This window comes from Canis lupus, chromosome 21, assembly GCF_003254725.2.
Source record: "Canis lupus dingo isolate Sandy chromosome 21, ASM325472v2, whole genome shotgun sequence".
Classification (NCBI taxonomy): domain Eukaryota; kingdom Metazoa; phylum Chordata; class Mammalia; order Carnivora; family Canidae; genus Canis; species Canis lupus.
Window position 1 is genome coordinate 36,899,145 of NC_064263.1, and position 13,285 is coordinate 36,912,429.

The 13,285-nt window shown below is 36.1% G+C and overlaps 1 protein-coding gene across 4 annotated transcripts in view; it reads right to left on the minus strand.

Annotated features, from left to right (window-relative positions):
* Nucleotides 1-13,285, minus strand: part of BTBD10 (BTB domain containing 10) — a 77,921-nt gene that overhangs the window by 60,135 nt on the left and 4,501 nt on the right. The window contains exons 2-3 of one of the 4 annotated variants that reach the window (XM_049099092.1): nucleotides 2,530-2,717; nucleotides 1,490-1,648 (exon numbers count right to left, since the gene is read on the minus strand). The exons of 2 other annotated variants lie outside the window; for them this stretch is intronic. The gene's annotated coding sequence lies outside the window, so the exon portion shown is untranslated. The remainder of the gene's footprint in view (nucleotides 1-1,489; nucleotides 1,649-2,529; nucleotides 2,718-13,285) is intronic. One more of the 4 variants, XM_035704246.2, reaches the window with a different exon arrangement.

A 13,285-nucleotide genomic window follows, 5' to 3' on the forward strand; every position in this document is an offset into this window, starting at 1 on the left:
ATAGAAAGGTGAAAACTATCAAAAAATGAAAAAACTCAGCTCTAGCTGAAAAGGACAATAACTTAAATGAAAACTTCAATTAAATGGGCACAACAGCAGACAAAATGAGAAAATAAAAAAGAAAACTTGAAAATAAGTTAGTAGAAATTATCCAACCCAAAGAATACAGAGAAATAAAGACTGAGGAACAAGTGAACGTATCTGTAGACACAAAAAAGGACAGCATAATTGAAGTTACTACTGATACATTCAACAAAATGGAATTTCAAAAGCGTTATGGTAAGCTAAAGAAGCCAGACTCAAAGGTCGCTTACAGATAATTCCATTTCCATAACATTCTCAGGGATATAGAAGCAGAATAGCCAGGGGTCCAGGGATTAGGGCTTGGGGAACTACACAGGGATAGCACAAGGTAAACTGGGGCGGGGGGGGGGGGGGGGGGGGGGGGATGGAACTATTCTATACCTGGATTGCAGTGCTGGTAGTTATGCAATTGCATGCCTTTGTCAAAATTTGTAAGACCTGGGGGCACCTTGAGTGGTTTAGTTGGTTAAGCATCTGACTCTTGATACCAAGTCAGGTCTTGATCTCAGGGTTGTGAGTTAAAAAAAAAAAAAAAAACATAAGACCTATAAATCAACCAGAAAGAGAATTCTATTGGATTAAATTTACAATGAAATTTAAAAAGAAAAAAAAATCAGTTGAGATATTTATTAATACTTAACAATTATCAAATTGGCATGACTTTTTTTTAAGATTTATGTATTTGAGAGAAAGAGTGAGAGCAAGCAGGGGGAGGGGCAGGAGAGGGAGAAGCAGACTCCCCTGCTGAGCAGGGAATCAGACAGAGGGACTCCATCCCAGGACAGAGGAATCACGACCTGACCCAAAGCAGCCGCTTAATTGACAAAGCAACCCAGCTGCCCCCACCACCAGCATGACATATTTAAACCAATTTTTAATCAAAAAATGTAAGTCAAGGTGCCTGGAAGGCTCAGTTGGTTAAGTGTCTGCCTTCAGCTCAGGTGGTGATCCCAGAATCCTGGGATGGAGCCCAGCATCAGGCTCCCTGCTCAGCCTGGAGTCTGCTTCTCCCTGCTCCTGCTTGCATGCTCTCTCTCTCCTCTCTACTAAAGATAGATAAAATCTGTAAAACAAAGAAAAACCTGAATCCTATTGCCTCCATTACCATTGCAAGGATACTTAATAGCTATCTTCCCACAGCCATAAGTACACATAAACTTTTGAGAATGAAAACCGGTTGGAACTCTTCTACTTCTGTCAAAATAGTGACTAAGACAAAAAGGTTTTAGAATCAGATACAACATTGCATGACTTTGTATAAGCTCCAAGCCCTCAATTTCCTTAAATGAGAAGAAAATAACATAATTCTCATTACCATAATCTTATCAATTACCTATAATTGCCAATCAAATTGTTTTTAAAAATTGATGAGTCAGGAAACCTTATATAACATAGTGCCGCCCACCTGGGTGGCTCAGTGGTTGAGCATCTGCCTTCGGCTCAGGGCGTGATCTCAGGATCCAGGATCCAGTCCCATGTCGGGTTCCTTGCAGGAAGTCTGCTTCTCCCTCTGCCTGTGTCTCCACCTCTCTCTCTCTCTTTGTCTCTCATGAATAAATAAAATCTTTAAAAAAAATAATAACATAGTGCTGGGCACATTGCTTTCTCTAGCAGACTACTAAATGCAAAATTTGTATAATATTTCATGAACTCATTCATGACTTTCTATTTGCCTCTTGAGATCACAGAAGACAATGAGAATTCCTAGATAGTTGCTCAAGATTTACTGAGTACCTATAATGTGCTAGACGGCTGGAATAAAAAGATAAATATGGTATCATTCATGTCCTGGTGCCAAAAAAAAAAAAAAAAACCTCAAAACAATCACAGGAGCAGGGGATATATGAATGATTAGGGATAGTATTTCTACACATTTTGAATTTTCTTAATTTCTCCAGGAATTGATCCTTCCTATTCTACTTAATACCAAAAATACCTTAGATGGGGGTACCTAGCATCCATCTCTTGGTTTTAGCTCAGGTCATGATCTCAGGGTTGTGAGATCAAGCCCCTCGTAGGGCTGCAAGTGTGCTTAAGACTCTGTCTCTCCCTCTCCCTTTGCCCCCTTTCTCTTTTTTCTAATAAGAAAAAAATCCTTAGACTATGCAGGGTCATCAAAGAGCTATGTACTTTGGACACAATTGCTGATAAGTTTTAGAAGCTAAGTCGAAATCTTATGTGATTCCTATAGTGCTTAAATGAAAATACTTATTTCACTGTTAGCTTAAAAGTAAATTTTAATGTATGGAAAAAACAATCATCCTAGTTTCTAACCTCTGCAAAAATTCCTTCGGTTATTTTTATCATGATATTCTTGCCATATCCAAGCTTAAAATTTTTCTCTTTTGGAGAGAAAAACCTCCTTGCTACATAACAAATTACCACAAACCCAATGGCTAAAAAAAAAAAACAAAAACAAAAAACAAAAAAAAAACAATGGCTTACAACACATATATTTTCTCAGTTTCTGTTGGTCAGGAATCTGGCATAGTTTAGCTCGGTCCTCTGCAAGGCCACAATGAAGGTGTCAACCGTGACTAGATCTTCATATGGAGGCTCCACTAGAGAAGGATGCACTTCCAAGTTTACGGAGATTGTAATAATTTACTTCCTCACGGTTGCAGGATGCAAAACTAATTATGGAGATATAGCAAACATGCTAGCAAAATGAAGTTCTATGCAATGTAATTAGGGAACATCTCATTATCTTTAACATATTCTTTTGGTTAAAAGGAAATCACAAATTCTGCTCAGGCACAAGGGCAGATTACACAAAGGAATGAACACCAGCAAGTAGGGATGAGAGGAACTACCTGTATTGTCCAATACATTCTATGTATTACACTAAAACCTTAAGATCTGCTCAACCCTGGTTCTAATAATACATAGCACAATACTAACACAGACATACACACAAAATGCATAAATCTCTTTTCTCTCTTTGATTTCACAGATTTGTCACAGCAAAAACCTAGAACCAACCTAAATATTCATCAAAAACAAATTGGTTAAGGACACCCGGGTGGCTCAGTCAGTTAAGTGTTCAACTCTTGGTTTTAGCTCAGCTCATGATCTCATGGGTGGTAATATCGAGCCCAGTGCTCAGAAGGAGGCCTGCTTGCAGATTCTCCCCTCTGCCTCTCCCCACACACTCTCTCCCAGAAAAAAAATAAAAATAAAAAAATAAAGAAAAAAAACTCCAGGACAGCCCCAGTGGCGCAGGCCCGGGGCATGATCCCGGAGACCCTGGATCGAGTCCCATGTCAGGCTCTCTACATGGGGCCTGCTTCTCCCTCTGCCTGTGTCTCTGCCTCTCTCTCTCTGTCTCTATGAATAAATAAATAAAATCTTTAAAAAAAAGAAAAAAAACTCCAAAAAACTTGGTTAAAAATCTGCACAATATCACGCAATCAGTAAAAATGAGATAGATAATATGCACACTAATAAGGAAAATGTTCCAAGATATAGTTACACTAAAAAGCAAGATACAGATGTGTGTTATGTATTCCAAGATTTTTTTAAAATATATACACAAATGGGACACCTGGCTGGCTTAGTTGGTAGAGCATGCAACTCTTAATCTTGAGGTGTGAGTTCAAGCCCCATGTAGGCCACAGAGCTTACTTTAAAATATAAATAAAATGAGGGATGCCTGGGTGGCTCAGTGGTTGAGCATTTGCCTTCAGCTCAGGGTGTGATCCTGGAGTCCCGGAATCAAGTCCGGCATCGGGCTCCCTGCATGGAGCCTGCTTCTCTCTCTGCCTATGTCTCTGCCCCTTCTGTCTCTCATTAATAAATAAATAAAATCTTTTTAAAAAAATAAATAAAATGAAATAGATATGCAAACGTCCATGTGTGCATATGTTTTTAAAATGGCTATAAATACCACATAAAACTTATAACTGGTTGCCTCTGCAGAAAGGCCGGAATGAGAGACTTTTCATTGTATTCCTTATACTATTTGAATATAACACATGCTGTCTGCATAATGATAATAATGGAAGCGGGATCTACAATAAAGTATTTGGAAGTAGCACTGTTACAGAAATTTTCTTCCCTATTTAATTTTACTGCTTAAGTGTAGTTTTTTGTTTCTTACTGCTAATGAATACATATTGTAGAAGAGAAAAAAACATATTTTTCCTCTACTGTTCTAAGTTCTCAGCTGGGACCCCTGTAACAAAAGATTAACAGAAGAAAAGCATACAAATTTATTTAATAAGGTTTTACATGACCTGGGAACTTTCATAAGGAAATGAAAACCTCAAGAAATGATTAAACCTGAGTGTTCTTTTTTATTATTTGATGAAGAGTGGAAAGTTGTGGAAAGATGTAACAGGACAAAGAGTATGAGCTGAGTATAACAAACTAAGGGAAACTCAATAGCAAGACTTGTTCCTCAGATTCCTCTCTGTCCCTTCATCTTCAGAGCTAAGGATGCTCCTTCCCTCAGGGTAAAGGGAGGACACCTCTCATGAGGGTTTTTGACCTGCTTCAGAGGCAAGTCAGAAAGTCCATGCTGTATATGCTGATTCTCAAATTCCTTCAGCTTAAAGTATTCAATATGCCAAGGTGCCATATACTCAGGTAGCATGTCCTAAACACCATTACGCATTGGTAGAAGTTTCTTGCTACATGTCTCCCATTAAACTGTAAGATCCTTGAAGACAAGAACAAAGCATGATTCACATTATGTTCCCACAGCTTAGTATAACTTATATGTAAGCTTTTACAAAATGTTTTAATTAAATTTAAGATGAAAGAAACTGAAAGGCATTTCATTTTAACACAATCCACTAGGAGAGAAGTCCAAATTGTGAAGAAATCCAATTGTGAAGATTGTCTTAAAAAAGAATAGTATCATATAATTATATCCATGTTTTAGTTATGGTAAAGAGCACCAGTTATGTGAACCCCACCCTCAAATGTGCAAAAATTATAGCAATTCAATTTTGAATGCTAATACCTGCTATTAGGAAATATACACTAAGAAAGTGGAGTTAAAAAAGGGAAAGTATAAGAAACATCCTTGAAAACATTTTTAAGGCACCTGAGTGGCTCAGTCAGTTAAGCCTCTGCCTTGGCTCAGGTCATGATGGATCTCAGGGTCCTAGGAACAAGTCCCATATCCGGGTCCTACTCTGGGGAGTTTGCTTCTCCCCCCTCTCTGTGTTCTCCCTGCTTGTGCACTCTCTCTCGCTCTCTAATAAATAAATAAATCTTTAAAAAACTTTTAAAAATATTATCAAATGATCCTTAAATTTCCCCAAAATATTCCTCAAAGCTACCTGTCAATTTCACAGAAGCTCTTTCAATTGTCAAGGCTTGTCGTTTTCTGATTGGCTGAAGTTAAAGTAAGGCAAGTAAATAAAACTGAGAACTTTATTCAGGATATTTTTATACTAGATTATATCTGACAAAATTTTGTGTAACTAGTTCCATGATATCAAGTATAACTGATTTATGTTTTCATTCAAAATCCATTAAGTACTGAGCACATCTTCAGGCATTTTGCTAGAGATAACTCAGAGATTTAATAAGATTGCATGGAATTCTCATTAAAAGTTTAAAGGTACATTATCTATTTAAAGGGCTTCCTTATCTAATCCAACAAAATGTAAGACTTCCAAAGTCAACTCACAATCAGCCCTTGTTTTTATAGAAGTGACCCAGAGATAAAATCTCTGAGGTAACTAACTTTACAATTTTTACAGAATTTCTATTCAAATTTGCTGACTTATTATTCAAGATATTAACACTTTAAGAAATGTTTCATTTGTTTTTCCTCATCTTAAACAGATCAATGTTTGAAAATCTTTCCATATCTTACCCATTTTCTAATTAGCTGCATTACATGGATAGCACTGTAAAGCACTAGATGCTGTTTACTGTACCGAATTTTTAAATTTACTAAAAGACATGATTTTTTTTTTTAATATTCTAAAGAAATCTTAAGTTTTCGTTTTCTGTACCTACATCCCTTTTTCCTTTTCTTCTCTGACCAAATAATACTGCCTTCAAAACTGGAAAATTCTTAATTGAAACAAATCACCTTGGCATAAAATTTAATATAGGCAAATCTCCAGTAAGCTGATGAAGTGCCTAAATCAAAGGAGATTACATTCAACTCCTAAGAACCAGCATCCTTAAACAAAGTCAGACTCTTAAATAATGTTTTCTTTTTTCCTCCCTGACCCCTTTAAACAGAATTTTAATCAATTTTTTTCCTCCGTGAGACTTTTAAAATAAGTTACATATTTTCTTCAAATAAGCTTTAGTTATGTGCTGTTCCATTTTGCCCATTCATTATTCCCATTACTTTCTATTCCTTTCAAATTTTTGCTTGTTTATCTGCCACCAACTCAATAGGCTAGAAAAGGCCCTAAGTATGATTCAAGTTGTAGACTGCAGTGCTATCCAAAAGAACTTTGTATTATAATGAAAATGTTTTATTTCTACACTACTCAAAAAGCAGCCACTAACCATATGTGGCTAAACACCTGGAATATTCTGCAACTGAAGAAATTCTTAATTTTCCATTTTATTTACTCTAAATTTAAAGACCAGTATGTGTCTTATAACTACCATACATGCCAGCACAGTAAGAGGCAAAATTCAGCACCTTCCCCCTGAAAAAAAAAAAAAACGTTATTTTTCCTCTAAATGCTTCACTTTAAGGAATCTAAAATTTGCCTTGAGACAAAATACTTGCACACATACATACACACTATCTGTGTCTTAATATTACAGGTAGTGTTCAACTTTAATAAAGTAAAATTTATTTTCTTATATTCAGAGATTAAGGCTCATTTCAAAAACTAAAAGTCGGTTGTACTGGTATATGAATAGACAAACCAAAAGAACAGGATAAAACATCCAGAAATAGATGGAAATAACAAAACTTAAAAAATACCTTTTACTATATAAAGAACTCTTTAAAAAGAGAAACAAAAAAGACAGATTCTCCCTCCAAAATAGAGGATACACAGAAGACATGGGAAATTCTCACAAAAATAAAGGCAAATAGGGCAGCCCGGGTGGCCCAGTGGTTTAGCGCCGCCTTCAGCCCAGGGCCTGATCCAGGAGACCCAGGATCGAGTCCCACGTCGGGCTCCCTGCATGGAGCCTGCTTCTCCCTCTGCCTGTGTCTCTGCCGCACTCTCTCTCTCTGTGTCTCTCATTAATAAATAAAATCTTTTAAAAAATTTCTAAAAAAAATTAAAAATAAATAAAGGCAAATAGCCTTAAACCTATGAAAATATGTTCATTCTACCTCATAAGAGAAATGAAAGAATATACCCCAAATTTTGACCATATATTCTACTGGTGAGACTGGAGAAACAGATATTCTCTGCATTCTCATACACTGCTAATGAAAAACAAAATGATATAACCCCCTTGGAAAGGAATTTTACAATATCTAAATTATACAAATGTTTACCAGCCTCACTTCTAAGAATCTATCCAGAAGATACAACTCCACAAATACTAATCAAAATATTCACAGTAGACTTGTTTGTAATTGCTAAAGACTGAAAACAATCTGAATGTGCATCAACAAAGGCTAAATGAATAAAATGTGGTACATCTACACAATAAAAAAGAAGGGAGGGGCACCTGGGTGGCTCAGTTGGTTAAGCTCTTTATTTTGGCTGAGGTCATGAAATTGAGCCCTGCCTCATTGGTGGTGCCTGCTTAAGATTCTTTCTCTTTCCCTCTCCCTCTGCCGCCCCTGTGCACACTACCTTTAAAAAAAACAAAAAACAATAAGGGAGACCCCATGTATAATTATGGATCAGTATCCAAGATATATTGTTATGTAGGGAAAAAAAAAACAAGAACACGTAATACAGCTTGTTACCTTTTGTGAATAAATTAAATAAATATAACCATATATACATAAATACAAATATACACATATTTGTTTATTTTTGCAAAAAGAATTCTAATAAGATAAATAAGACACTAATAAAAATAGTTACCTACAGGAGCAGGATGGAAATGAAGTGAAAGCAATACAGCTGCAACAACACTTTTGAGTATCCATTTTATATAGTTTTGATACTTGAATCATGTATTTATATATTCTAAATAAATAACTAAAAAGCCTATAACTACCATGTTCTAAACTGCACGATTTAGTGTTTCTTTGGTTTTATTTAAATAAACAGTAGATGTACATTATAAATGTAATTGCAGATTTATAGCAATAAGGAGGACTGCCATGTCACTCAAATTCATTCATCTCTTCTTATTTAATACCTCCATCTAGAATAGTAAGTAATGACCAAAACAAATCAAAATGAAGAAAATGGTGAAGCCATCCTCCTTTGGGAAGTTTACCAGACTGGCGGTAGATTAAATACGTTTCAGCATTAAATGAACTCCAAAACATTTAGTGAGATTTTTCTTTTTTTCTTTTTTTTAAAGATTTATTTATTTATTTATTCAGAGAGAGCGAGAGAGAGGCAGAGACACAGGCAGAGGGAGAAGCAGGCTCCATGCAGGAAGCCCGACGTGGGACTTGATCCCGGGTCTCCAGGATCACACCCCGGGCTGCAGGCAGCGCTAAACCGCTGCGCCACCCGGGCTGCCCATTTAGTGAGGTTTTTAAAGTAGGATTGAGGCACAGGGTCTTCTAGATGCACCTAATTCAGGGAATCTTGAGTAATAAGTTGGAATTTCATATATATTATCTATACTAATCGACATATCAATCCTATAAGACACAAGAGGTAGCTTTTTTAAACAATGAGAAATTGGCTTAAACTTAAAGAGATTATGTTATTTGCCTAATGTCATATAACTAATAAATAAACCAAGACACAGATACGCATCTCTGTAGTCAAAATCAATTTTTTTTCCACCATACTATACTGTCTCTCAAATTTAATACACAACTCATCAAGATGCTATACCAGAAAATAAAAGTGCCGGTTGTAGCATTTCAAATCGATAAGAAATACATAGGTGGATTATAGACAGATTCAAGGTTAGACAGGTTCTACATAAATTAACTGCTTAACTATTTGAGGAGAACATCCCCTCCCGGGATGCCAGGGTGGCAGTGGTTGAGCATCTGCCTTCGGCTCAGGGCCTGATTCTGGAGACCCAGGATGGAGTCCCACATCGGGCTCCCTGCATGTAGCCTGCTTCTCCCTCTGCCTGTGTCTCTGCCTCACTCTGTGTGTCTTTCATGAATAAATAAATAAAATATTTAAAAAAAAAAAAAAAAAAGAACATCCTCTCCCTCTTCATGTTCTCTCTCCCAAATTCCACATTAAAAATTCCATAGTACAACATAAAACCATAAAAAATAAATTAAATAAATTAGTTAATTAATTAATTAAAAAAATAAAATAAAAAGGACAGCCCAGGTGGCTCAGCGGTTTAGCGCCGCCTTTAGCCCAGGGCCTGATTCTGGAGACTGGGGATCAAGTCTCACATCAGACTCCCTGCATGGAGTCTGCTTCTCCCTCGGCCTGTGTCTCTGCCTCTCTCTCTCTCTTTCTCTCTCTCTCTGCATCTCTCATGAATAAATAAAATCTTAAAACAAAACAAAAATCAAGGAGAAAATTTAAATTTAAGTGAATACTTATCTAGCTCTCAGAGGAAAGAAGGAATTTCTAAGCCTCAAATCAAAGAAAACACCATCAAGCCAAAGACTGCTAGTTTGAGAAACAGGAATGTGCTGCCAGCCAATTATGCTAATATTCTCAACAAAAACTACTGAAAATTTCATCAGGGATTAAAATTAGAACTATACACAGGCTTCAAGAAGCATTAGGTTAGGGACACCTGGGTGGCTCAGCGGATGGGTGTCTGCCTTTGGGTCAGGTCACGATCCCAGGGTCCTGGGATCGAGTCCTACATTGGGCTCCCCTCAAGCAGCCTGTTTCTCCCTCTGCCTATGTCTCTGCTTCTCTCTGTGCCTCTCATGAATGAATAAATAAAATCTTAAAAAAAAAAAAAAAGCATTAGGTTAGACTATATAAAAATTCAAATAAAATAACAATGAAAAACTACAAAAAGTTTTACAATACAAATTAAAGAATTAAAACCTTAAATATATAATATTTACATATCCATATTAAAATATGTGAACACTACAAGCAAAGTTCATGGACTAGCAATTTATAAAGAGGATATGAGTGGGTGAAAAAGAAAAAATATTCAATCTCACTAGTAATATAAAAAAGCCACGTTAAATCTGAGATGTTTAACCTATCAAATTGTCAAAGGTTTGTTGGTTGGTTTTAATGATAATCAGTGATGGCTGAAGTACAGAGAAAATGGCTACTCAAGTTTGTGGGAATATAAACTATAAAACTCACAGGGTATCATATCACACACAAGAATCCCTACTTTTAAAAATTTTATCCTAACAAATAGTTTATCAGAGCATTTATGATGATAGAAGGAAAGGGAGAGAAAAGAGGAGGAAGGAAATGTTAATTTTTAAATCTATGCATCTATAATTCAAATTTTCTTTTAATTGTCTCAAAATAAAAATTTTAAGTCACTACAAACAGAACGATCCCAATTGTATGTGTGTGTGTGTGTGTGTGTGTGTGTGTGTGTGAGAGAGAGAGAGACAGAGAGAGAAAAAGAGAATGGATGGGGGTCCGGAGAGAGATAAGGGAGGGAGGGGATGGAAGCAATTATCACTGGGCCATGGTATTACAGTGTCATTTTCTTCCTTGCTCTTTGCTAAATATCTCAAATCGCATGCAATGCATTATACTTTTATAGCTGAAAAGAAATTACTCCAAAAAATATACTTTTATAAGTAATTTTCAAAGTACTCACTGTAAAACAATTTCAAAACCAACAAGTGTTCAAGACTACTGTTAAATATCATTCACTGATGAATGATAAATGAAAGCAATGATGGAAGATATCACTTTTCTTCTAAAATATGACACTTTCTCCTTTCTTATGTTTTGATTTCAAATAACTTAACAGCTATATACATATACATGTATATAAATAATGCATATGTACTGTCATACCAGTATTACATACATACTACATAAATACACAAACAAAACAGAAATGAAAAAGGGATTAAGTAAAAAATATATAAATGGAAGTTCTATTTATTCTTTCAAATGGCACAACAAATAAGTTTTCCATACACTCCCAGAAGTACATATGGCCCATTAAGGAGATGGCTGATATAAACCACTCAGAATCAGGAGACTTACAGATCTGTATTCTAGTCTCAGCTTTCCCCACTACCAGCCAATAACTTCTATTGAAATCAGAAAGAGGGTTAATTTGCTCTTCCAAAAATTAGAGTATTCGTGATTTAAAGTACTTTGAGTATTATGGTTTTAGAACTTCCACTACTTTCTAATAACTCGACATTCTTTTTCAAAGGAGAAACTCAAGCAATTTGGAATACCCCATTAGAAAGAAACAACAGTGCTCCACAGTTACCATCTTACAGGAACTTTTTAAGAAAACTCTAACAAATGAGAACCAAAAGGACAGAGCACGCTGTATTGTTTGCTCTCTAGGTGTAAGGAAAATCAAATTCAATCTTGCATTGCATAAAGCACACTGCCCTGAATGAAATAATTAAGCACTATTTGTACGACCATTCAAGAATTAAGAAAATGCTATTTTGTTGCACAATTTTGCACCTGAGATCTCAGATTCAGATTCTGAGGTATCTGAACTTTAAAGCTTACTTTTAAGGTGAGATTTAATGTAGTCCATAAATAAAAACATAGGATAATTTTCTACTCACCTGCTATAGTAGCAACAGTCGTAGAAACAAAAGGGAAATAATACAAATTAATAAAAATAATTTTATATTTAGAATAACAGTATCCCAATAGATTACTTTTTTTTTTTAAGAGTTTATTTATTTATTCATGAGAGACACAGAGAGAAGCAGAGAGGCAGAGACACAGGCAGAGGGAGAAGCAGATTCCATGCAGGGAGCCCGACGTGGGACTCGATCCCAGGTCTCCAGGATCACGCCCCGGGCAGAAGGCGACGCTAAACCACAGAGCCACCCAGGCGTCCCAAGAGGACTTTTAAAGTGTAAAAATCATCTCCCCATTCAATGTATTCTCCCTCCCCTTTTTGCCACTATTCCACTTGGCATTCAAATTACATTGAATACCAGCTATTGGTCAATGGACACCAACAAGAAAAGCAAGAAAAAGAGCTTTCTATCGTTCAGTGTTGACCAGAATAAAGAAAAAGAAAAAAAAAAATTAGTAATTCCTAGTGGAAGAGTCATATGGCAAGGCTGTAACAGCCATTGGAACTTGTTTCCCTCCAAGAGATGGCCAGATATACAAGCAAATTTGCCTGAATGATCTGTTTCAAGATCACAGGCTATTTTCTGAGCATAAACACAGAACAAAGTGCTAACAAGTGATATTCACTTTACTATTTACATCGTACATTTACATATTTTATTTCATTCTTAATCTCCTGACATTTGTGCTCTCTCTACATTTTTCATGTGAGGAAACAAAGGCTTATAAAGGTTAAGTAACCTCATAGAGCTAACAACTGGCTTTAAATCCAGGTCTACGGACGCCTGGGTGGCTCAGCGGTTGAGCGTTTGCCTTTAGCCCAGGGCGTAATCCCGGGTCTGGAAATCAAGTCCCGCATCGGGCTCCCTGCATGGAGCCTACTTCTCCTTCTGCCTGTGTCTCTGCCTCTCTGTCTCTCATGAATAAATAAATAAAAGATTTTTAATAAGTAAATAAATCCAGATCTAAATGATCCCAAATAAGGTATTACAAGCAGAAATATTTGCAATTTAAAATGACCCCAGAAGTGTTACTCATACCTTCTAATCAATTACTTCAATGATTCAGTATGAGACTCTCATCCCCAACCAAATACCAAACCTTAATTTCAATTTGTGACCAAAAATGTTAATAGATAACTCATTTCACTATAAAGATAAAAATAAGTACCAGGCACCAGATATTCTACATTTCAAACAGAAAAATAGAAACTAGCAATTAAGGACAAAGAAAGATGCTTTCACTGGCAAAGATATCTTTTAGCATCTTACTCATCTTTAGCAATCTACTATGACATAAGATCACATACTCCACCTAAAATCTTTCTTCTTCTATGTTCGAGTTTGTACTATTTCAAGTACTCAACTCACTGTATTGCCATCACCCACAACTAACATTTACAAACCTCTTAATCCTCTCCCAGT